Below are 25,565 nucleotides of genomic sequence, written 5' to 3' on the forward strand. Positions count from 1 at the left end.
TTTACATTCGTTGCTGATTTATGAAGTGCAGCTTTTCTTTAAAAGTTTTTAAAAAATCCAACTTTTTGTACAATGCCATCAATCACACTGAAAACAGCCCAGACCTGGCTTACAAAACTAGCTAAGGTCAGCATTTTTAAAAACAATCACAGAATGTTGTGCAGCATGAGAACCATACAAAGTGGTGTACTGTAGAGTAAATTAGCAAAAATGTGTACTAGTCCTATACTTATCACATGTCGTTAAGCCATTTAATAGCTCATGGTGACCAATAGAGATGAGCGTACTTCCAGTAATTCGATTTGTCACAAACTTTTCAGCTTGGCAGTTGATAGCTTTAGCCTGCATAAATTAGTTCAGCTTTCACTTGCTCCGATGGGCTGGAAAAGGTGGCTACAGTCCTAGGAGACTCTCTACAAGGACTGTATCCACCTTTTCCAGCCCACCGGAGCACCTGAAAGCTGCACTCATTAATGCAGGCAAAAGTCTGCAAACGCTGAGCCGAGAAGTTTGTGACGAATCTAATTACTGTAAGTTCGCTCATCTCTAGTGACCAACCCACTCACATGATGTAGCCCCTTTATGGACCAGACATCATTTTGTACATGAAGGTGATGATATGGACCCTAACAGTGGTGGTAAAGAGTACTAGGGACAGTTTCACATTCATTTCAGATTCATTTTTTTGGGTCCATATCACATCCACAAGGCCCAGCCTGACCACACTTATGTTGACCCAAACTAACAGCTATCAGTTTGTGTCATTCAAAGTGCAGCTGGGTCAGAACTTACTTGCAAAAAAATGCATCCATAAGGCTATGTTTACATCTGTGCTGGAGCTCTGTTTGGGGGAAGGGGGGGATCCATCCTCAAATCCATTTAGAGGGGTACTCTGCCCCTAGACATCTTATCCTTTGCATAGGGGATAAGATGTCTGATCGTCGGGGTCCCGCCACTGGGGATCCCCGCGATCTCGGCTGCGGCACCCCAGACATCTGGTGCACGGAGCAAACTTCACTCTGTGCCGGATGACTGGCGATGCGGAGTGGAGGCTCGAGACATCACAGCCATGATCCCTCAATGCAAGTCTATGGGACGGGGCATAACGGCTGTCACTCCCCCTCCCATAGACTTGCATTGAGGGTGTGTGGCCGTGATGTCACTAGCCTCCGGCGCTGCACCCGATGCTCTAAACGAATGCTGGGTGCAGCATGGAAATCACAGGGTCCCCAGCGGCGGGACCCTGCAATCAGACTTCTTATCCCCTATTCTTTGGATAGGGGATAAAGTGTCTAGAGGCAGAGTACCCCTTTAATAAGCTGGACCTGCAAGCAGTTATTGTGTTGTCAGATCCTGGTAAATAAAGGACATCAAATAGAAACCAGATTAAAGTCAATGGGATCCATTGGTGCCTGTTGTGAAACAGACCATCCGGCTCCATTTTCTGGCCCTAAATGAAGCAGGTGAACAAGGCCTAGCTGCCTTATTTAAAGAGCTATAAAGGTAGTGAGCTTTAAAACCAGACCCCTCATATCACTGGTCCCGTTCTGACACTCCAGGACGGGGATAGAGCTCACTGCTATCTGATGCTGTGATGCAACGTCACAGCTTACAATGAGATTCTGCAATTTCAGGAAAGGGAGGGAACAGCCAAAAATAGATGATCTGTGCACTATTTTATAAAAAAAAAAAAACGCTATATAAGTTTAAGTCACCATGACAACCCTTTTTAATGGACTTTACTCATGGTCTGAATACCTCCCGATTCTCTGGTGGTGTACAAATACCTACAAACTTCATCCTTTATCACACACCTGTGTCACAAAAAAATCACATAAACCATGGAAAGGAATAAAAAACAACAAATTCCCTCATAATGCACAAAAAGGAATCCTATTTTGGTAGTTAATCAGTTCTGTGGTTCAGTCCATTTGGGTAAACACAATCCATTAATTGTATCTACATAGCTTCTGTATTCAGAAGTAACCATCTATGTGGATACAATTAATGGATTGAGTTTACCCAAATGGACTGAACCACAGAACTGATTTAATATTTTATTACTGTACTGAAATATGATGTCCTTTTTGCGCATTATGTGGGAATTTGTTGTATTTTATTCATTTCCATGGTTTATGTAAGTGACACAGATGTGTTAGGAATGATGGAATATGGGTATTTGTATGCCTGGGAGGTATTCAGATGATGAGTTAGATCCTTTCAAGGGAAAGTGACAGCTGTTTTACCCACACTAAAATCAATACACAGGGTTATAGTGCGGGTTAACCAGATTACAACGAAATATCACTCACCCGTGCAGCGGATGACTGGGGTGCCAAACCGGAGATCGCAGAGGGTCCCAGCAGCCAGACCCCCATGATCAGACATCTTATCCCCAATGCTTTAGATAGGGAATAAGATGTTTAGGGTGGAGTACCCCTTTAAAAGCCAGGCACTAATTACTGAAATGTTTTTTAGGTGATTTTTTTTTTTTTTTACACATCCATGTTTGTGGCCAGTTGCGGTTATAGTAAATGTAATCTTTAAAGTATTACTGTCATTTAACTAAATTGTTTGGGTTCTGTGTAGTCAGACTCTTACCGATCACTGGGACGTGAACGTTTTTTTTTTTTTTTTTTTCGTTGGCATTTTTTTCCTGCCTTTTTCTCATGACATGTGACTCTTTCATCTTGTGACTCAAGGATGTAAATAAAAAAAAACAAATGGAGTGGAGGGGGAATGCTGTGCGCAACTTGTGGAGGTTTTTGGGGCTTTTTTCAAAAAGAAAACCTAGCCTGACAGTGTTTTCCAACCAGAATGCCCCCAGGTATTGCAAAACTACAACTCCCAGCTGGAGCCTTCCTGGTTGGGAAACACTGTTCTATGACCTGAAAAGTTTTGTTAAGACAGCAATTGTAAAAACTGTCTCAAATAAAAAAATAAAATAAAAAAGGAAAATGGGAAAAAAAAAATATTTATGCAGATCAGACTTTTAAATTGTAGTCTGAACAATAAAGGGGTTTAATGGGATATTTAAAGTATTAAGTACAGACTTGAACCTTATAGAGTAAAAAAAACAATACGTTTTTGTATGTGCTGATTTTTTGTCAGAAGTCAGCGCAATAAACTGCCACAAAGTAAAAAAAAAAATTTAAGTGTGCCCGTTTTGTGCTGACTACGGCAATTTTTTCTGCCCTAAATCCTCCAGTGCTTTTGTACTGATATTGCTCCACCTGAAATTGCCGACCAATGACTTTACATACACTGTTGCTGTGTAGCTCCAGTCAATCCCTGGCCTCAACCATCACGTGCCAAACATGCCAGCCCGGGCCAGTGGTTAGCTACAGTGGTAGGTGAACAATGGTGCAGCGGGTCCAGCGGTGGATACCAGTGTCATGGTGGAACTGGAGTGGCAGCAGGCTGAGTGGTGAGTCAAGTCTTTTTTCTAGGCCGTTCCAGCCTGAACACAATGGGGCAGATTTACTATTGCAAAACATTTGTGTTCTAAACATGTTTGTGCCTTGTCTGACAAATCGGTGTGGCTTCCGTAAAGGGTGGTGCTGCTTATGCATAGGGATCGAGTGTCATGAGGCTTAAGACACATTCATTTATTAATGAAAAGGCGAGTGCACTGAAAAATGCAGCAAATTCATCATGCATCACCTGACAATCAGATAAATGTGGTACATTTTTTTTTTACTGCATAAGGGTAAATGGGAAAACCTTGAAAAGAAGAGTGAAAAGGCCCAAATGATAATTTACCCCTCAGTGTGTTAGGCTAACTTCACACAGCTCCAATCCTGTCAGGGTCCATTCGCAGGACTGTAGAGTTGGTAGATAAATGTTCCGACTCCGGAGTTTTCTGTACTTCCAACTCTGACTCCGACTCCTCTGTACTAATATGCAAATGTATTTTATACATTTCTTGAAGGAAAGAAAGGTAACATACCTGTCATTACCACAGGACTACTGGCTGGGAAGCCAACAGTCTACTGTATTGAACAGTTTGTGTGCTGATCTGCTGCTGAAGATAGGGCAGTGGGAGGATCAAGGAAGGGGCATTTATTATAAAACATGATTTCCCTAGTAGAATCCCATAGTCATGTTTGAAGTTTAAAGGGGTACTCCGCCCCTAGACATCTTATCCCCGGGGTCCCGCTGCTGGCGACCCCCGGGATCGCCGCTGCAGCACCGCGCTTTCATTACCACACAGAGCGAGTTCGGGGGACGGATACAGAGCGATACAGTGGACGGAGCAGCGTAATGTCATAGCTCCGCCCCTCGTGACATCACGACCCGCCCCCTTAATGCAAGTCTATGGCAGGGAGCGTGAAGACCACCACGCCCCCTCCCATAGACTTGTATTGAGGGGGCTGGCCGTGACATCACGAGGGGCAGAGCCATGACGTAACGGTGCTCCAACCCCTGTATCGCCCGTCATTACGCACAGAGCGTAATGATCCCGGCGATCTGACATCACAGAGCGGGACCCCGGCAATCTGACATCTTATCCCCTATCCTTTGGATAGGGAATAAGATGTCTAGGTGCTGAGTACCCCTTTAAGCTAACAATTGAGTTTACAAGTTTTTATAGCCTTAGCTTAATGGCAGCAGTTTTTCCAATGGTTTACAGCTTCAGTCTTGAACTATTGACCCTCCATTCCCTTCCCTTATACAAGTGTCTCTAGTCCTGCAAAAAAAATATTTACTTAATCCCTTATCAGTGAGAGGCTAGGTTACCCATGGGTAACAGCAGAACATAACACTATGGAAATATATAAGTATTGTCGCTCCTAATTGTGCGTTGTGTGCCATATAGTAAAGCACATGAAAAGCATGCTTCTTCATGGTCACTTAACGTGTTCGTTTTGCGGTTACGTGAGGCGCTGCATGCATTGGTCTTTATTCTTAAAGTAGAGAAGTCATAAATTATAACTTTTTGTGAATTGGGACATTTAAACTTGCTTTTTTTTTTTTTTATTCCAATCTAAATTTAGTAGGAGTCGGAGTCGGTGCATTGTTTGCCGACTCCGACTCCAGGTACCCAAAATTTCGTCCGACTCCTCGACTCCACAGCCCTGTCCATTCGGCTCTTATTTTTGTGCAGAACGGACCCTGAACAGGTTGAAGCGTAATTGACACCGCTGGGTCCCAACGGATCCCATTGACTTGAATGGAGTCCTTTAAGTGTCCAGTATTTTACAGGATTTGAGTGGGGAAAAAAATAGTACATGCCGTATGTTTTTCGTCACTGAACTCCCGTCCTGCTGACAGACTAAACAATGGAGCTCCCTTTACCAGAACACAACAACAGTGTGAGTGAGCCCAGGGGTACTCCGGGGGAAATTTTTTATATATATATTTTTTTTGTTAATCAACTGGTGCCAGAAATTTAAACAGATTTGCAAATTACTTTTATTAAAAATCTTAATCCTTCTAGTGCTTATTAGCTGCTGAATAGTACAGAGGAAATTATTTTCTTTTTGGAACACAGAGCTCTTTGCTGACATCACGAGCACAGTGCTCTCTGTTGACATCTCTGTCCATTTTTGGAACTGTCCAGAGCAGCATATGTTTGCTATGGGGATTTTCTCCTACTCTGGACAGTTCTTAAAATGGACAGAGATGTCAGCCGAGAGCACTGTGCTCACGATTCAGCAGAAAGCACTGTGTTCCAAAAAGAAAAGAAATTCCTCTGTAGTATTCAGCAGCTAATAAGTACTGGGATTACTAAGATTTTTTTTTTAGAAGTAATTTACAAATCTGTTTAACTTTCTGGCACCAGAAAAAAAAAAAAAAAAAGGGTTCCACCGGAGTAACCCTTTAGGGAAATTTGGGGAAAATGCCTTATTATTGTATCAGTGAGGGTCCAGGTTCTGGAACTCCCACCTCTTGCTAGAATGAAGGGGCAGAAAGGGTCGCTGCACATGCTGTGCCCCGTCATCTCTGCTCTGTGCCCTCCAGGAAGCTAAAGCAAGCAGAATATGGAATTACATTGCAAGTCTATGGGGGAGATTTATCAACACCTGTGCAGAGGAAAAGTTGCCCAGTTGCCCATAGCAACCAATCAGATTGCTTCTTTTTGACAAGGCCTCTGTAAAATGAAAGTAGTGATCTGATTGGTTGCTATGGGCAACTTTTCCTCTGCACAGGTTTTGATAAATCTCCCCCTTATGAGACTTCCGTATACCGCTTTCTTTAGCTTCTTAGAGATGAAGAGGCAAAGTTCCTGCAGCCAAAACCTTCATTCTATGATTTGGTTGGGGTCTTATCACCTAGACCCCCACTGATACAAACTTCTGACTTCTCACTATGTCAGATGTGTGCTGAATTGATAGAAAAGTATCCATAAAAAGTACCTGTTTTACCCACCACTAAGGGAAGTTTACTATGTATATAATCTTCCCACTGAACTTAATAAATACAGTGATCCCTCAACTTACAATGGCCTCAACATACAATAGTTTCAACATACAATGGTCTTTTCTGGACCATTGTAAGTTGAAACCAGACTCAACATACAATGCACAATCCAGATCTGTGAAACGTGTCAATGGCTGGAAGAACTGACCAATCAAAATGGGCATTCACTGGTAAAACCCCTGTATTACTGAAGCGCATGCACTGACTGGTGTCTGGTATTACATGTTCTGTACACTTTACCTGTATCAGGGTTAGCTGCTCCTTTTGGACACCAGGTGAGGGTGACTCCATTACTTTTTTGGGGACACTGTGTACTGTACAGGACCCCGAAGAAGCTCCTGTCCTCTACATAGACCAGTGTTTCCCAAGCAGGGTGGCCCCAGCTGTTGCAAAACTACAACTCCCAGCATGCCCGGACAGCCAAAGGCTGTCCGGGCATGCTGGGAGTTGTAGTTTTGCAACAGCTGGAGGCGCCCTGCTTGGGAAACACTGACATATACCGTGATTTACAGCTCCCAGCAGATCTTTCCTACTTGTATATGTTAGGATTTGCTTTATCTATTAGTTATCTACGTATTTTTCTTTAATCCTCACTCTTTTCTATTTTTGGATGACATTTTGGTGCCTTTAGAACCAATTACCAGGTTTCCATAGAGTTCTGGTCTCAACATACAATGGTTTCAACCTACCATGGTCGTCCCGGAACCAATTAATATTGTAACTTGAGGGACCACTGTATATGTTCTAAAAGCCCAAACTAGAAGTGAAATAACAAAATAAGTGAAGTAGATGACGTTTCCTAAACACTTCCTATCCTTTTGTGAGTCACATCTAGCACTGGCTTCAATAAACTGCAAAAAGAAAAAAACACATTAAAGCCCCCGTAACATTTCAGCCATGTTTGAGTCTGTTCACACGGCGCATTATTTGCAGAATGTCCGCCGGGAAAAATTCCAGCATATATTCTGCAGACAGGGGGCGCCAGAGTGATAAAGTTTACTGCGAAATTCCAAGTTAGCATGCGTGTCGGAGTCGCTGTCGTTGCTTTCTGCAGGATTCTATGCAGTTTCAATCAGTTCCCAATCCTCTTGCACATGCTGCGACTTGTAGTTCCCTTGAGTCACAGCTGGTACTATAGAATATCCTGTATTTTTACATAGATGCACGCAGGTTAGTTTTTATATAAAATCAATCACTGAAAACAATGGACTCACACGTCCACTTTAGCTAAATTCTACCTAAAAAAAAAAAAAAAACATATAGCAAAAATGTATCTTTATTATATATATCTAGTATAATATGATATAAATTTTAGCTATATGTTTTGGTATTTTTGAGTTAGTATTGAGTTTATATACCGTGATACAATGCCGCAATGTTAAAGGATATAGCCTAAAACTGCATAGAATCCTATAGAAAACAATGACAGCGACTCCATCGCGCGTGCCTAACTCGAGTGTTAGAGTTTATTGCGAGATGACATTAAACTGCATCACACCCGCGGAACGTGTCGGCGCTAGGACCGCTCAGAAATGCGCCATCTCCCTAGACAGCAATGCATTTCCAAGTGAATTGATATGTCAGTTCTTTCTGCGGAGGCCGAAAACTGAATTTCAGCGGCAGAGGTGCACGGTGCAGCAGAATCCATTGAAAACAATGGGACTCTGCTGCAACGGAATTTCCAAACTACATTTTTTTTTTTCCTGCCAGATGCTGCTAGGAAATTACGCAGCGTGAACAAGGCCTTATGTCAACCTATGAGATTGGATTTACTTGGGCCAGTGTTTTCCAAGCAGGGTGTCTCCAGCTGTTGCAAAACTACAACTCCCAGCATGCCCGGACAGCCAACGGCTGTCCGGGCATGCTGGGAGTTGAAGTTTTGCAACAGCTGGAGGCGCCCTACTTAGGAAACACTAACTTAAGCAAACTCTAAGCTAAAAAAAAAAAAAAAAACTGCACCTCCCAATATACCGAAGCAGAGGCAGAACATTCACTTACAAGTCCGTGCTAAAATAAGAACTTCAAGGGTTTAGCTCGAAGGTGAGAAAGCAAATATTTTGACAAGTTTTCCTTGCAGAGAGTTCATGTCACACGGCTGCTTAAAATTTCTCATTTCCATTGCTCTAATATTCCACTCGGGTCATGTGACTTCTGAGCACCCGTAAACACAGACACATGTATTGTATAAGAGGCTGTTTTCCTGATTTGCTGTAAAGAATTTTCTAGACCCGAACTACACTGTATTCTGAAAGTTTTGAGACCCTTTAAATTTTTTTTTCACATTGTGTTATGTTGCGGCCTTGGGGTAAAATAAATAAATAAATATTTAAAAAAGATAGATAAATAAATAAATAAAGGGAAAAATAAATAAACAGATCAATAGATAAATAACTAGATAGATAGATAAAAAAAAAAAAAAAAAAAAAAAAAACTCTAAGGAAAACCACACTCCCCAAATAGCAGGTTGTTCGGGTGCAAGCTGTAGACAGCCTGGGTTAGGCCCCTTTCACACTATACATTCATCCGTTTTTGAAGATCCGTTATATGACCCTGAAAATTGGCCATTAAACGGCTGTTAGAAAATTCCACAATAGTCTATGGGATTTTTACATTATCCATTTAACTCATCATACACGTTATTAATAACGGACATTATTTTGTGACTGGAGAAAGTAACGGGCTGTCACGTACCGGCAGGACTGGTAGTGGATGCTCTGGACCAGAGAGGCGATGGCGCGGGTTGTACCAGAGGACTGGTTCTAAGTGGTTACTGGTTTTCACCAGAGCCCGCCGCAAGGTGTGATGGACTTGCTGCGGCGGTAACCACCAGGTCGTATCCTCCAGTAGCAACTAGACCTCTCTGGCAGCTGATATGGCGTGGTACACAGGGAGCAGGCAGGAGCAAAGTCGGACGTAGCAGAGGTCAGGGCAGGCGGCAAGGGTTCAAAGGCGAGTAGGCGGTAGCAACGGGTTCGGCAACAGGCAAGGCAATACACACAATATGGAACGCTTTCTCAGAGGCACTAGGGCACAAAGATACGGCAAGGGCAGGAAGGGGCAGGTAACTTTTTTATGGGGAAGGAGCAGGGAACAATTAGCCAGCGCACCAATCAATGGTGCGCTGGCCCTTTAAATTTACTGAAGGCGGCGCGCGCGCCCTAGAGAGCGGGGCCGCGTGCGCCGAGAAGCAGGGCGAGTCGGCGTATGGAGCGAGGTGCAAGGTAAGTTAGACAGGGACGCGGCGCGTGAGCGGGGACCAGCCGCCACGGCAGCCGCGTCCCCGACACAAGGAATCCCATGCTCCCGGTCGGTATGTCCGAGAGGAGGCGAGAACGCCGGCGCTCCGGTCCGAAGGCGGGGACCGGAGCGCTCGCTGTGACACGGGCTATGACGGGTTAAAACGGATACTGTAAAAATCCAATAGACTATAATGGAATTTTGTAACTGATGTTTAATGGCCAATTTTCAGGGTTTTCATAATGGAACATATAACGGATCTTTAAAAAAGGATGAATGTATAGTGTGAAAAGGGCCTTAGAGGCTCACCATTAGCCAAACAAAAAAAGCCAGCAGCACTCTGGTCTCAGGTGAATCAAAGGTGGATTTTATTCATCCTGTGTACAAGCAGCTACGTTTCGGCACAGTCTCACACAGCCATTATCATTACATGGTTGTGTGAGACAGACAAAGTGTAGCTGCTTGTGCACAGGATGAATTAAATTCACCTTTGATCAGAGTGCTGCTGGCTTTTTTTGCATGGATGGATGGATGGATAGATAGATTTACCCCATCATTCTGCTCTCAATACCCCATAATGAGACTGTGGAAACAGAATGTTAGAAATGTTTGCTAATTAAAAAGTAAAAACTAAACAACTTCATTAACATAAGTATTCAGACCCTTCATTCCCTACTTAGTCGAATCCCCTTTGGCAGCAATTTCAGCCCCCAGTCTTTTTAGGGATGAGGCCACAAGGTTTACACACCTGGATTTGGGGATTTTCTGCCATTTTTCTCAGCAGTACACTTAATGGGTTACGAAGAGGGCACCCAAAAGAACCTCAATTTGATAAGGTAGTCCCTAGGTGAAAACAATTTCACTATATCTCTTTGACCAATTTATTCACCAATTAGGCGCAAGATACAATAAAATCATAAGTTTATTAAGCTAATCAATACAAAATACACATACTATATGCTGGGATGGGGGATAGGGTACAGGTGATATTCTACACTAGGAGCTCTACCTATCTAGGAGGGAACTCCTACTAAGTGTGGATAGGGTATGGGAAATACAGTACAAAATAGATTTAATGTGAAAAAGGCCTCTCTAGCCTACGCGTTTCGTCACAAGATAGTATTGGCTCATCAGGGAGTGAGAGGAATCCACAGTACAAACAATATTAGACATATACACATAACAATGTTAATAAGGACATAGCATATACAAAAACAGATATTAGTGTTATTAGTGCAAGCGTCCGTGGGTTAGTAGCTGTCAGCTAAATGTCAGATAGGGTCAGACAAATATTCAATGTGATATAATCAACCTCAAGCCAAATAGAACATATATGTAAACATAGATGACATGAGATGGTCCATATTAGTTGAATAGGACTCTTGACAAAAGCACTTCTGTTCTCACTTGTGGTACATTCATGTAGATATATAGATGTACAGACCCCTGACAGATGTATTTGTGATAGCCTGGGGGGTGTAGGGTATGGGGAGTGTAGCTGTGCAGTTATTAAAGGGTGCTTGTTAATCCTTGCTATTCGTGATGCCTGCTTTCCTACCGCCACCCTTCCCAAGAGCGATAGGGAGGTAGATAATAATAGATTGTCCACAACCGGAGAGTTTTCTGAAACAGTATTAACTTTTATTGAAGGTTTTCTGCAAGCTTCAATAATACAACAGTCTATAAGCATAACAACGGCCTTCCTTGGAGATTGACAAAGGTTGGGACTTTAGCATTTAGAGTCTTTTAGTGCTATGCGTTGCTCCACTGGATTTAGCGGTTAGTTGCGGTCCAGTAGTCACGCTAGCATTAGTGGGGATTTAGATTTGAACTCACGGTTTTGGTTCCGCTGAGGCCGGCAGGTTTTTGAGGCCTAGCGTGTCTTTGAATGTTGTGTAGCACCGTCCTGTTAGTCCGGCATCCACAAGAGCAGCAACCAAATAGAGAGATAATTGGACACAGCTCCCTTTATATGGGCAGGGGCTGGACTAAGGCTAATTGGTCCATACTCATGTCAATCACAATTACAGAGATTTGTGGGTAACACGTGACCCAAGGACCTCCCAAGATCCTGCAACACACCATAGAGGTTACTAGCATGGTCACATGACCGAAGGTCCTGCGAAGCCTAACAAGGTAAGTACTATACATTACTATAAAATATATATATAATTATTAAATATATACATTTATTATTATTAAAGATAGACTTGAGAAGAAGCGACTAGCGGCTGTTCCACCTGAGGAAACCTACCTGAACCTAGTTACTCTGACTTTGGGGACCTCTACACTAGGTACGGTATGCAATACGGTACCAGGACAGCACATATTGATAGATAACAGAGCTGGCAACCCTCTGAGTCCAGATGAAGATCAACAGAGGCCAAAGCCCCAGATGCAACATATATGTTCTATTTGGCTTGAGATTGATTATATCACATTGAATATTTGTCTGACCCTATCTGACATTTAGCTGACACCAAATAACACTAATATCGGTTTTTGTATATGCTATGTCTCTATTAACATTGTTATGTGTATATGTCTAATATTGTTTGTACTGTGGATTCCTCTCACTCCCTGATGAGCCAATACTATCTTGTGACGAAACGCGTAGGCTAGAGAGGCCTTTTTCACATTAAATCTATTTTGTACTGTATTTCCCATACCCTATCCACACTTAACAATAGGAGTTCCCTCCTAGATAGGTAGAGCTCCTAGTGTAGAATATCACCTGTACCCTGTACCCTATCCACCATCCCAGTATATAATATGTGTTTTTTGTATTGATTAGCTTAATAAACTTTATGATTTTATTGTGTCTTGCACCTAATTGGTGAATAATTGGTCAAAGAGCTATAGTTTTTCTCAGCAGATTCTCAGGCTCTGTTAGGGTATGTTCACACTACAGTGTGTGAACGGAATCTCCGCTCGCTGAATTCAGCCTGGCAGCCGGCGGCGGCGGTAGGACCGCGCGGCACTGAGCCGTCAATGCAGTGCTTGCAGACTTCGGCGCAAAGAATGAACATGTTCATTCTCTGTGCGGAACAATTTCAGCGGCGAAATTGTCCGCCGCTGAAATTCCGCAGTGTGAACGGGTCTCACGGAGACCCACTCACACAAATGTTAAGTTCACACCGCGGAGTTCCGCGGGGAATTCCGTAGAGTGAACATACCCTTAGGTTGGATGGGGAGCATTGGTGGAAGCCATTTTCAGGTCTGTTCCGAGATGTTCTTTTGGGTTCAAGTGTTATAGTAAACCCACAATACTCTGACACCTTATTATATGGATGAACAAATATTCCAGCAGGTCTGATAGAAGTAGCAGATCTGACAGGAAGGTTCTCCTGGAAATTGTGATTCCATAAACTACAGAGTAAATCACAAAGTTGAGCTCTGTATCCCTGTTTTACAAGTAGTCTAATCATAACTTGACCCAAGTAAAGGAGTAATGAAATAACTAAAGAGCAGCAGGGACGTGCACACATAGACTCAAAAGGGGGCTTGAGCCCCTGTCCTTTAATGTACCTACCCTATAAATGCCCTCACTGATTGGGACCTCCATGGGGACCCATTCAGCTGACATTACTACCAGAGGTGCCTTACCCCAGGAATTTTGTTGTGTTTAACATATTTAAGGTTTTAAAAATAATTTATTTAATGAGAGGTGCCCTTTTTTTCTACTTGAGCCTCTGCCCCCGACAATGTCTGTGCACATCCCTGAAGAGTAGATATTGTTCACAGGCAATGTCCATCACTAAACCCCCATTTTAAAAAAAAAATACAAAAAATTTGTGCTAATGTATTTCAAGTTACATCTTTCCAGAGGGTGAACTGGGGCCCTGTGTCTTCTTATACGGTGCTGACATGTCTCTGTAACACATTAACAGTTGTAAATAAATCACTTTAAGACCAAATGAATAATTTTGTTTTAGACTGGCACTGCTCAATATATATATATATATATATATATATATATATATATATATATATATATATATATATATATATATATATATATATAGTAGAAGTCAGTGGGTGTCAGTGTAAAACAGGAATGTAGCAGGTTTTTCACAGTAAAATCCCCAAACTAATAACCTAGCAGTGGTGCAAGGTATTGAAGCATTGTCCTGTTCACTTGAATGGGGGGACATGCAATACAATGTCAACTTGCTAAAAAAAAAGTGTACTTAGACATTCACAAGTAAAACCTAAAACCCAATTTTAAACAGCTGGTAAAATGGTGGATGGAAGGTTTGTATTACGGGCTTCTTGCCTAAGTGTAACAAGACTGGAGTGTGGGTCCAGGTTTTGGGAGTGACTGAAGGTTCTGGAAATAAATTCCCTCCCATACTCTAGTTCTTTTATATGTTACAGGCCTAAACCTGATCTCACAGGTGTATAAGCACGGTCAGAGGGCAACAGAGAGGAGCAGGTCAGCTTGTCTGTGGTATGTGCATCCCCGGCACAGGACGGGTCTCCTGCCACTGCAGGATGGAGCTTCTGTTGACATTGTAAACAAGCAGCATTTGACAGGCCTCTTCTTTCCCACTCTGTATTGCATACCATAATACCTCAGTTTCTCCTCCTCCTGAATATTCACAACGTGTCCCACTAACCCCCACATTCATGTGGCATTGGCCCATTGCAGGCTATTTTACCTGTTGGGGAGTATATGATAGTTATGTCGTTACCTCTTCATCTGGCCGTGAGCTAATATTTGTTGTTTCTATTCTTGGCTCAAAATACTCTGTAAATATATTATTTTACCCTTTACGCTTCTTTAACCCCTGAGGGCGTAACAGAAACGCATTGGGTGAATAGTAAGGGGGTTCATTCCTTAAATGTATCTGCCAAATGATCTATGTATATTTGATGCTTTTGTTTAGCATGCAATAATTGCCCTTTTTTGACTGTCGGGAAGCATTCTAGTTTTACCATTATGGTTTGGTGGTAGTATTATCTTGAATTACACACTTTTCAATTTATTATGAAGGGCGAATTTAAATAGAGTTTTTATTAAAGGCTAAGTTTTACGGCACCTTTTTTTTTTTCTCTTTATAAGTTGGTATGCTGGATACTAATACACTGCAACAAAAAAGACTGACTTTGAGACTGTACCTACCAGGTTTTGGGTGAGAAGCTCAGAAGTTTAGGTAAAGAACCTGATGTGATGAACATTTGAGTTTCTGTTATTCCGCATGCTGCAAGTGGAATCTATTGCAGTATGTGAATTATTACAATAGACCCAAGATTACTGAACTGTGACACCGACCTGTTTGGGTCTGTTTGCTTGCTGGCAAGACTGTCTGAAGAGTCCTGGTCTACACAGTGGGGGAGATTTATCAAAACCTGTGCAGAGGAAGAGTGGTGCAGTTGCCCATAGCAACCAATCAGATTGCTTCTTTCATTTTACACAGGCCTCTAAAGAGGCCTGTGGAAAATGAAAGAAGCAATCTGATTGGTTGCTATGGGCAACTGCACCACTCTTCCTCTGCACAGGTTTTGATAAATCTCCCCCAGTGTCCATATTGAAGATGCTGTAGCTCACTAGCAGATAATCGGTTGGGATCATGAGAGCCACAGTCCTCCACTGTAATGGTGACCAGAAAATTCACCCAAAAACTTCTGGCTGCTGGCAAACCACCACTAGGGGAAGTTTAGTGCATGTGGCTCCTATTGAAATGGCAGGAACCTGACCGATCAACTTTTGACACATTTCTAGGACATATCAAAAGTGACAGTGCCCATTTAAGTCAAAGACTACAAAGCTACATTGTTCATGCAACATCAAGTTTTAAACCGCACAATTGAATCGTTTTTGTGCCCTTGTCTTGTGACTATTTTTGACTATTTATTTGAGAATTTGAACAGCCAAATTTCAAGCAGGTCACAGTTCACAAGAAAGGTGAGGAAACAACATAGTCTATACGATAAGGCCAAAGGGTGTGAATGTACGTCCCCATCCCGCTCCCGTTGTATGAGGCATGCTCAGGAGATAAGCGAGCTTTATATCCAGTGGGTCTTCATTGCTATCAGCAACCAAGACCCACGGCTAATGCCAGAAATCACCGATTGGCATTAACCTTTTAGACACCATAATCAAAGTTGATAGCGGCATCTAAAACGGGGAAAAAACTATTGTGGTATTTGAGTGGAGCTGATCGGGACCACCTCTGCAAAATCCCATTAAATTTTTTTTTTTTTTTTTTTAATAATGTAAACAAAAATAAACATAAAACATATGTGGTATTACCACATGAGTAAATATCTGAACTATTAAAATAAAATGTTAATAAAACTGCACGGTCAATGACTGAAATGTAAGAAGATACCAAAGTCCAGAATTGCACATTTTTGGTCACTTCATCAAAAAGTTCCATCATAACAAAAATGGCACCGAAAAAAACTAAAGGTCACAGTACAAAAAATGCCCCTCATAAAGCCCCGTATACAAATAAATAAGAGTTAAGTGTCAAGGGAGGACAATTGTACGCATACAGATTTTTTTACAATTTTTTTTTTAAGTATTTAAAAAAATAAAACCTATAAAAATTGGGCATAATTCTAATCGTAAGGAACTACAGAATAAAGATAATGTGTAATTTCTACCTAAAAATATGCTGGGTAGAAACAGAAGCCCCACAAATAATTGAAGTACAATTGGTGGCGCAAATAACAATCCCTCATATGGGTCTGTAAGTGGGAAATTAAAAGCATTATGGCTATTAGAAGGTGAGGAGGAAAAAATTAATGAAAAAATGAAAAATCTCAATGTCCTCCAAAGCCGTCACGCCCTCTCCATTCATGTCTATGGGAGGAGGCGGGAGGGCTAGTATGCCTCCTTCCATAGACGTGAATGGAGGGGAATGGTGTCACGTCCTGAACACAAGCTTCTGTGTTCAGAATGCCGCAGTGCTGGCTTGGAGATCACGGGGGGGTCCCAGCGGCAGGACCCTCTGCGATCAGACATCTTATCCTCTCTCCTTTGGATAGGCGATAAGATGTGTAGTGACGGAGTACCCCTTTTCAGGGGCTAGCTCTTAGTTGTCAAACTTGTGGTCCTCCAGCTGTCGCAAAATTACAACTCCCAGAATGCCCACACAGCCAATGGCTTTCTGGGCATGATGGGCCACAGGTTTGGCAATAACACCTAGGGTCTAGCTGATTTTGAGATTTGGCAGCAGGTGTGTTGCGATTGCAATAATTATCAAAGTGCGAACTTTATAGAGTAAATCTTCTCAACAGCCTCCATGACGATAAAACGATACACATCTTTATTCTTACTCTTCCAAAAAATAATGCAATATTTATATCACCTGACCACAGCCGTCGTGCAGCTTTAGGAGTACTATTTCTTAGCCTTGCCTGCATCAGAAAGTAAGAAAATTACCAAAATATCTCCACGTCAAACATTTCTTGAACGATGGCCCAGCTTTCAAGGTCCCTCATAAAAAATGCATGAAAGTGGCCAAGAATGCAACATCACCCACACTTTCCTTGTTTTTTGGGATGAAAGCCAAAAATGATCAGTGTGACAAGGAGTTAGAATGTAAAAGTAACTCAAACTATGAAATAAAGGTGCCTGGTGTTAAACATACCGTCACATAACCCACGTTATAAGAAGTTATTCTAGTTATTGAGCAGAAAATACCAAAACTGGTCCATTTAAGGCTGGTCCATTTTGTTGGGATGGTTTAATGGATGTTTAAAAAAATGATTTTAAAGGGGTATTCCATAAAGGGAGATAAGATGTCTGATCTCCGTGAAGCACCCGCATTCTATGTGGGGCTGCTGCTCCAGGCTGCACGTGACATCACGCCATGCCCCCTCGTGATGTCATGCCAAGCCCTCTCCATTCATGTCTATCCTTTGGATAGGAGATAAGATGTCTTTGACCGGAATACCCCTTTAACCCCTTAACAACTACAGACGTAAATGTACGGAGGTACTTCGCGCACTAAGACGTACATTTATGTCCTGTACATGACCGCGAGCATCAGAGCGGCACTCACGTCATGCACTGCAGACCCTGGCTGCTATCAGCAGCCACGGACCCACCGGTAATGGCGGACATCAGCGATCGTGCCGATGTCCGCCATTAACCCCATAGATGCCGAGATCACTACATGTCTTCTGCTCTGGCCTGAGATCGAGCAGACCAGAGCAGAAGATAACCCTATGCATAGCACTGAACAGTATTAGCAATCAAGTGATTGCTATAGATAGTCCCCAATGGGGACATAAAAAGTGTAAAACAAAAGTTAAAAAATGTAAAAAAAATTGTCCCTTTTATTCCCATTTTACCCCCAAAAAACTACTATAGGAACATAGAGCATATAAGAGCATGTTTAAAGTACATACAAGGGTATTATACAGAAACTGTGGAATTGGAGACGTATACCAGATAAAAAATTATTTTTCCCAATGCATCTGCATAAATTCTGTAAGACACAAGCAACAGTATAAGGCAGAGCAGCCTGACTATGGAGCTCTGCCTTATGAATGAGACACGCTACAAATCCCTGTTCACATACGCAGTATTCCAAGAACCAGTTCCCAGCACTCCACTATGTACTCCATGGCAGTGACACAGCTATATATAGACTATGCTGCTTCTGGCCTATCAGCCTTCAGGGGATTCAACCCAGGAACTGAGGAAACAGTATCTCAAATAAATGGCGCTAACGTATTGCGCACAATTGCTCATTAAACCCTTTACTGTGCACAAACCTGCAGGACATGACATCCAGGAAATTGAATAATATCCAATACTGAATGCTTACTGCAAAAACCGAGGCTCTTCAGGATACTTTGGGGAGGGGAACTGTAATTTAAAAGGAAAAACTATCCATCTGCGCTATGAACCACGCGGCTTTGGAGCCGTAATGTAACCTATTGCTTATGCATCATTATTCGACAATATATTGTGCACGGACTGCAGAAATGCATCACATTCCGGATGATGTAAAAGGCAATGAATTATCATAAATCATGTATGGAGTCTACAATGCATACAAAGGATTGACAGTAGAGTTTGTTCTGAATTAAACATAGTCAAGTTGAGTTTGCTGTAAAGCAACTATACATAGCAGGGTTGAGTTTGTTCTGTTGCACAACTCCTCATTATAAGACTACAGAGGCTTATCTACTGTATAATAGTAGTGTACCACTGGGTGGTTACCAGTATGACACTTTGGTATTCATGAATATTGCGCACACGACGCAGTTACTGAACCACTACATTTTGTATCTGGTGGTGCTTGTTATGAATTTTCCATGTAGAAAAATTGCAACACTTTAAGTAAAAAAAAATAAAAAAATGTGGCAGATTTATACAGTCCTAGTTAATATCTCACTTTATGTCACAATGGAATACATTTTTAAAATATGCGTTTGCGCTGAATGACCCAGCATGTCCATGTTAAATGACAACACTGTAATACTTTATTTTACCTGTTGGGGCACTGCAGAAGAACTGAACACTTGCTTTCAGATTCCCCCACAGATGATCACTGGTTGCTGATTGGGTGACCTCTTTATAAAATAAAGTTAATGTGGTGTCGGGGTGTGAGGTGCAGGGCAGATGTTATGGCCCAAGGGGCAGATGGTATTAACCCCATCTTGTCGTGACGCCAGGGCGTGGTTTAGCCTTAACCACGCGAAGGTAATACCGCTGATCCTGGGTTAGGCAGGGGCAACGAAGACACCAACGACAAATTAAGGATAAAGGCAGCTTTACTGAGACAAGACAGGTTATATAGTCTTTGCAGTACAGCCAAATATCCCAGGGAGGTGACCAGTGACACAGGGGGACCTCGCAGGCTTGCTGGGACTTGCAGTACTTAAACTGACTTTAGTACAGGCCACGGTGACTACAGATGGACTTGACTTGACAGATGGTGAATGACAATAAGATGACTTGACTTACTGATGACCGACTTGTGGCTGCAGGACTTTAGGTTTGAGGCCTCCAATGCTCTGGACATAGACACTGAGATGACTGCACTGGACCTCAGCATACAGCAGAAGAGAGAGATTGCAGCCCCTCCCCTTGTTATATAGGGGGGCTGTGCAAGGAGCCCATAGGTCACTTGGAGGGTCACCTGCCCTCTGGGTAACAATCATGTGATATAAACATTAAAGTAACAGTACATAATTTATACACAACCTATATACATAATGGGGGTATGCTGCAGGGGAGCCCTGGGGACATGCAGGGACTCTGCCTGACAGAGCTGGAGGACAGTACAGGGCCACATCATCCTGTACTGGGACATCACATTACTATACAAAGAAATGGTGGAATTTATTTTTGTGGGGTTGACGTGTCGCACTATTTGTCACAGTTGCTTTTTAGAAACTTTTGATTGCAACTTTTCCTTAAATGCTTTTTCTTGTAGTTCTGCCGTAGTCTGGGGAACTTTTTGCAGTGGTCATAAATTTATCATGTGCGCACGATTTGTCGCAAATCTACACCCACCCAGACCTGACTTACGAAACTGGTTATGGACAGCATTTGTAAAAAGTTTATGAATTTGCAGAGGAGAAACCATACAAAGTTTTGTACCGAAGTGTAATTTCCCAAAAATGTGTTCTAGCACCATATTTATCACATGCCGTAAAACCACTTTTTAAATCTGGCGCACGTACACATTACTAACACACAAATTAAGCATACCTGTCATACATGTGTTTTTTTTATGTGTCTAGCTGCTGTATCTGGCTCACAAACCCCTCTGTTCTGCTGCTCACTCATTCTGCCATCCACTGCTCAGGAAGGGGCATGTCTGAGGCAAGCACTGAACCCACCCTCACTCACCATGCATTCACTTCCTCCCTGAGTCTGCTTTGCTGTTCGGGTCTCTTCATCCAATCCCTGCAGGCTGCTCTGTAACCCCCTCCTCTGTTTCTATGATGCAGTCTCATAGGACAGGAGTGAGCACAGAAAAGCGTTAGTCCCTCCCCCTCCCCCAACCCCCCCCCCCCCCCCGCCTTACTTACTGGACTTTGTCTCAGTCTGTGTTTCAGCGTGGACAAAAATGATGCTGCAGCCGGGCAGGATTATGTTCTGGATGATAGGGGGACCCTAGTGGTGTTTCTTTTATGATATAAGCCATTATGTCTATTTAAATAAGATTTTTTTTTAAAGTATATTAGAAAAGTTAAAGGGGTATTCCAGGAAAAAACTTTTTTATATATATCAACTGGCTCCAGAAAGTTAAACCGATTTGTAAATTACTTCTATTAAAAAATCTTAATCCTTTCAGTACTTATGAGCTTCTGAAGTTAAGGTTGTTCTTTTCTGTCTAAGTGCTCTCTGATGACACCTGTCTCGGGAACCGCCCAGTTTAGAAGCAAATTCCCATAGCAAACCTCTTCTAAACTGGGCGTTTCCCGAGACACGTGTCATCAGAGATTACTTTGACAGAAAAAACAACCTAAACTTCAGAAGCTCATAAGTACTGAAAGGATTAAGATTTTTTTAATAGAAGTAATTTACAAATCTGTTTAACTTTCTGGAGTCAGTTGATATATATATATATATATATATATATATATATATATATATATATAATATATATATATATATATTATATATATATATATATATATATAAAAAAAAGTTTTTTCCTGGATAACCCCTTTAATGTTTTGCAAAGATATACAACATATAAAAAGATTTTTGAATCTGGCAGTGCCCATTTAATGGTGTAGAATTTTTTTTCCTGCACACCATTAATAAATTCCCTTCATCATTGATGTCCCCCTATCATCTGCAGATCATTAGGTAATAGAAGAGACAAAACCCACTGTACCCATCAAAATAGTAAAATTCCCTCATGGATTTTCATCATCTTCACCACTAAACCTCTTCCATAGAAGAAGGCGGTACAGACAGGGCTCAAGTCCTGCAGGAACGCGTGGGAAGTTCCTGCACTTTTTCCACAGCAGTAACACCATTCTCATTAGCAGTAATTCTGCATTACCGACTCTTGAGTGGAATCTTGGGTGAGTTCCTGCACTTTTTTTTCCCAGCACTTGACCCCTGGGTACAGACATATTCTCACATTCACCCCACCATGTCATTTCCCACACTCACAGGTGGATGGCAGGCACCAATTCAAGTCCGTAGATAAGGCCTTGTTCACATTGCCGTTGGACCCAGCTATTTGGAGTTCCGGCGGCAATCTCGTCAGGACGATGAAAGTTTAGCAGAGATAAAAAAAATTGTGCATGCATTGAATTTACCTTGAATGGGGTCTATCAGGACCCGGCAGTGTCCGTTGTGTTCTGACCCGTTTCAGTGTCCATTCTGCTTAAGAAGAAAACAAAAGAGCCCGAACAGTTCTGAACGGGACAGAAGACAACGTCAATGTGAACCTAGCCTTAGAGGGCAAGGCTAAAAGTAAGTTAGTAAATAGTTAATGAGAGAGCCATGATCCAGCTCTTAGACCCAGCCGACAATCTCCTCTTCATGGCAGTCAGGACCAGAGGTAGGGTTGTCACCTGGCCGGTATTTTATTGGCACAGCCGGTATTTTGGCCACCCTGCCGGTATTTTTATATTAGAAATACCGGCAATGCAATGGCCGGTATTTATCCAACAAATCTTCCAAATCCGGGAATGTTGCACCATAACCTATACCAGTGTTTCCCAACCAGAGCACCTCCAACTGTTGCAGAACTACAACTCCCATCATGCCCGGACAGCCGTTGGCTGTCCGGGCATGCTGGGAGTTGTAGTTTGCAACAGCTGGAGGCACCCCTGGTTGGGAAACACTGACCTATACTATATACTACTATATAGTCCAACATGCTGGGAGTTGTAGTTTTTCGTTGGGGGCAACTGCTGAGCCCCAGGCTGTATCAGGGCATGCTGGGAGTTGTAGTTAATAACTAACTGCAACTCTCGAATTTTATAAAAAGAAAAAAAAAAGAAAGTCACATCAAAACAAAAATGGTACTGTTAAAAACTAAAGATCGGGGCACAAAAAATTCCCATATAAGGAGAAATAAAAGAGTTATAGGGGTCAGAATAGGACAAAAGTTCCCCTGCATATCTGTATTCTGTGATGTTATGCATGTATAATTAATTATTATGCAAATTAGCATGGCTGGTATTTTTTGGGGGCAAGAAAGGTGGCAGACCTAACCAGAGGTGACGACTATCTACATGGACCATCTGCTCTGAAGTACTGAGATCCAGGCATGTCACTAGCCAGTTGAGCCTCTGTCTTAGAATTTCTAGTCATTTCAACACTGAGGCACTCGGTTGGGAGAACCCTGTTAGAGATGGAATTTTATGAACTGTATGGAGGTACTTAAAAGGAAGAAGCCAATATATAAAAATGATAATGGAGCAAGCTTATTACTGCAACAATACCTCTAGAATATATCAAGGCCTTTTTTGATGAAAAACATAATTGGCTACCTTTACAGAATAAATGCATCTGCTGCTCTCCGTCACAGTGTACGTCACAGGTCCTTAGAAGGTTAAAGGTAACACAAGAGAAGGTTGAAGTTACTTATCGTTCTTCTAAGGACCTGTGACGTACACTGTGACGGAGAGCAGCAGATGCCATTTATCTTAAAGGGTACCTTTCATCAAAAAAGCTTTTGATATATTCTAGATTAATGTATGCAGAATAACTTTCCAATAGCATGTTATTAAAAAATATGCTTCTTTCTATTTAATTTTCCACTTTGAAAAAATGACCACTAGGGGTCTCCCTACCAGTCCTTTTTTATAGATTTCAGACTCATGCTGGAGTCCTAAATCTCAGACTGCAGCCGGGACACAGACAAGCACAGCACTGCCCCCTGGCAGTGAGCAGTGCTGAGTTTGTCTGTGTCCCAGCTGCAGTTTGAGATTTAGGACTCCTGCATGAGTCTGAAATCTATAAAAAAAAGGACTGGTAGGGAGACCTCTAGTGGTCATTTTTCAAAGTGGAAAATTAAATAGAACGAAGCATATTTTTTAATAACATGCTATTGGAAAGTTATTCTGCATACATTAATCTAGAATATATCAAACATTTTTTTTGATGAAAGGTACCCTTTAATAGTCCGAATGGAGTCACCAAGGGGGGAGATTTATCAAAACCTCTCCAGAGGAAAAGTTGCTGAGTTGCCCATACCAACCAATCAGATCGCTTCTTTCATTTTTTAGAGGACTTTAAAAAAAAAAAATGAAAGAAGCGATCTGATTGGTTGCTAGGGGCAACTCGGCATCTTTTCCAAAGGACAGGTTTTTAATCTCCCCCCAGTGACTCTGTTTGGGACATATGCACCGCGCTTATGTGTCCCGTTGAATATATCCCGAATGGAGTCACTAGTTGACCATGAGATCCACAGATTTTTTTCTGCGGTTTTGGCCCCAAGCATGCTGGGGGAGGTTTATCAAAACCTGTGTAGAGGAAAAGTGGTGCAGTTGCCCATAGCAAGTAATCAGATCGATACTTTCATTTTTCCAAGGCCTCTTTAACCCCTTAAGGACACATGACGTACTGGAACGTCATGTGTCCACTCCCGATCTATAACGCGGGGCCACGGCGTGGCCCCGCGTCATAGCGGGTCGGGCCCGGCCTCTAACAACGGCCGGGACCCGTGGCTAATAGCGCGCGGCATTGATCGCTGTGCCGCGCGCTATTAACCCTTTAGACGCGGCGTTCAAAGTTGAACGCCGCGTCTAAAGTGAAACCGAAAGCATCCCGGCTAGCTCAGTGGGCTGTTCGGGATAGCCGCGGTGAAATCGCGGCATCCCGAACAGCTGACAGGACAGCGGGAGGGCCCCTACCTGCCTCCTCGCTGTCCGATCGCCGAATGACTGCTCAGTGCCTGAGATCCAGGCATGAGCAGTCATCCGGCAGAATCGTTGATCACTGGTTTCTTATGAGAAACCAGTGATCAACATAGAAGATCAGTGTGTGCAGTGTTATAGGTCCCTATGGGACCTATAACACTGCAAAAAAAAAGTGAAAAAAAAAAGTGAATAAAGATCATTTAACTCCTCCCCTATTAAAAGTTTGAATCACCCCCCTTTTCCAATAAAAAAAAAACAGTGTAAATAAAAATAAAAATAAACATATGTGGTATCACCGCGTGCGGAAATGTCCGAATTATAAAAATATATCATTAATTAAACCGCTCGGTCAATGGCGTGCGCGCAAAAAAATTCCAAAGTCCAAAATAGTGCATTTTTGGTCACTTTTTATATCATTTAAAAATGAATAAAAAGCGATCAATAAGTCCTATCAATGCAAAAATGGTACCGTTAAAAACTTCAGATCACGGCGCAAAAAATGAGCCCTCATACCGCCCCATACACGGAAAAATAAAAAAGTTATAGGGGTCAGAAGATGACAATTTTAAACGTATTAATTTTCCTGCATGTAGTTATGATTTTTTCCAGAAGTCCGACAAAATCAAACCTATATAAGTAGGGTATCATTTTAATCGTATGGACCTACAGAATACATATCAGGTGTCATTTTTACCGAAAAATGTACTACGTAGAAACGGAAGCCCCCAAAAGTTACAAAACAGCGTTTTTTTTTTCAATTTTGTCGCACAATGATTTTTTTTCCCGCTTCACCATAGATTTTTGGGCAAAATGACTGACGTCATTACAAAGTAGAATTGGTGGCGCAAAAAATAAGCAATCATATGGATTTTTAGGTGTAAATTTGAAAGAGTTATGATTTTTTAAAGGCAAGGAGCAAAAAACGAAAATGCAAAAACGGAAAAACCTCCGGTCCTTAAGGGGTTAAAAATGAAAGAAGCGATCTGATTGGTTGCTATGGGCAACTGCACCACTTTTCCTCTACATAGGTTTTGATTCATCTCCCCCAAGACTATGGTGGTTAGAAGTCTTTCTGAGCAAAAAAAAAAAAAAAAAAAAAA

General features: G+C 42.0%; 1 protein-coding gene across 6 annotated transcripts in view; it reads right to left on the reverse strand.

Annotated features, from left to right (window-relative positions):
* Positions 1-25,565, reverse strand: part of STK39 (serine/threonine kinase 39) — a 452,628-nt gene that overhangs the window by 423,355 nt on the left and 3,708 nt on the right. Inside the window, exon 1 of one of the 6 annotated variants that reach the window (XM_056533265.1) lies at positions 14,786-14,927. The exons of the other annotated variants lie outside the window; for them this stretch is intronic. The gene's annotated coding sequence lies outside the window, so the exon portion shown is untranslated. Of the gene's footprint in view, positions 1-14,785; positions 14,928-25,565 lie in introns of those variants that run through there. 6 annotated transcript variants of the gene reach the window in all.

The sequence above is a fragment of the Hyla sarda genome, chromosome 8 (genome assembly GCF_029499605.1).
Source record: "Hyla sarda isolate aHylSar1 chromosome 8, aHylSar1.hap1, whole genome shotgun sequence".
Taxonomy (NCBI): Eukaryota; Metazoa; Chordata; class Amphibia; order Anura; family Hylidae; genus Hyla; species Hyla sarda.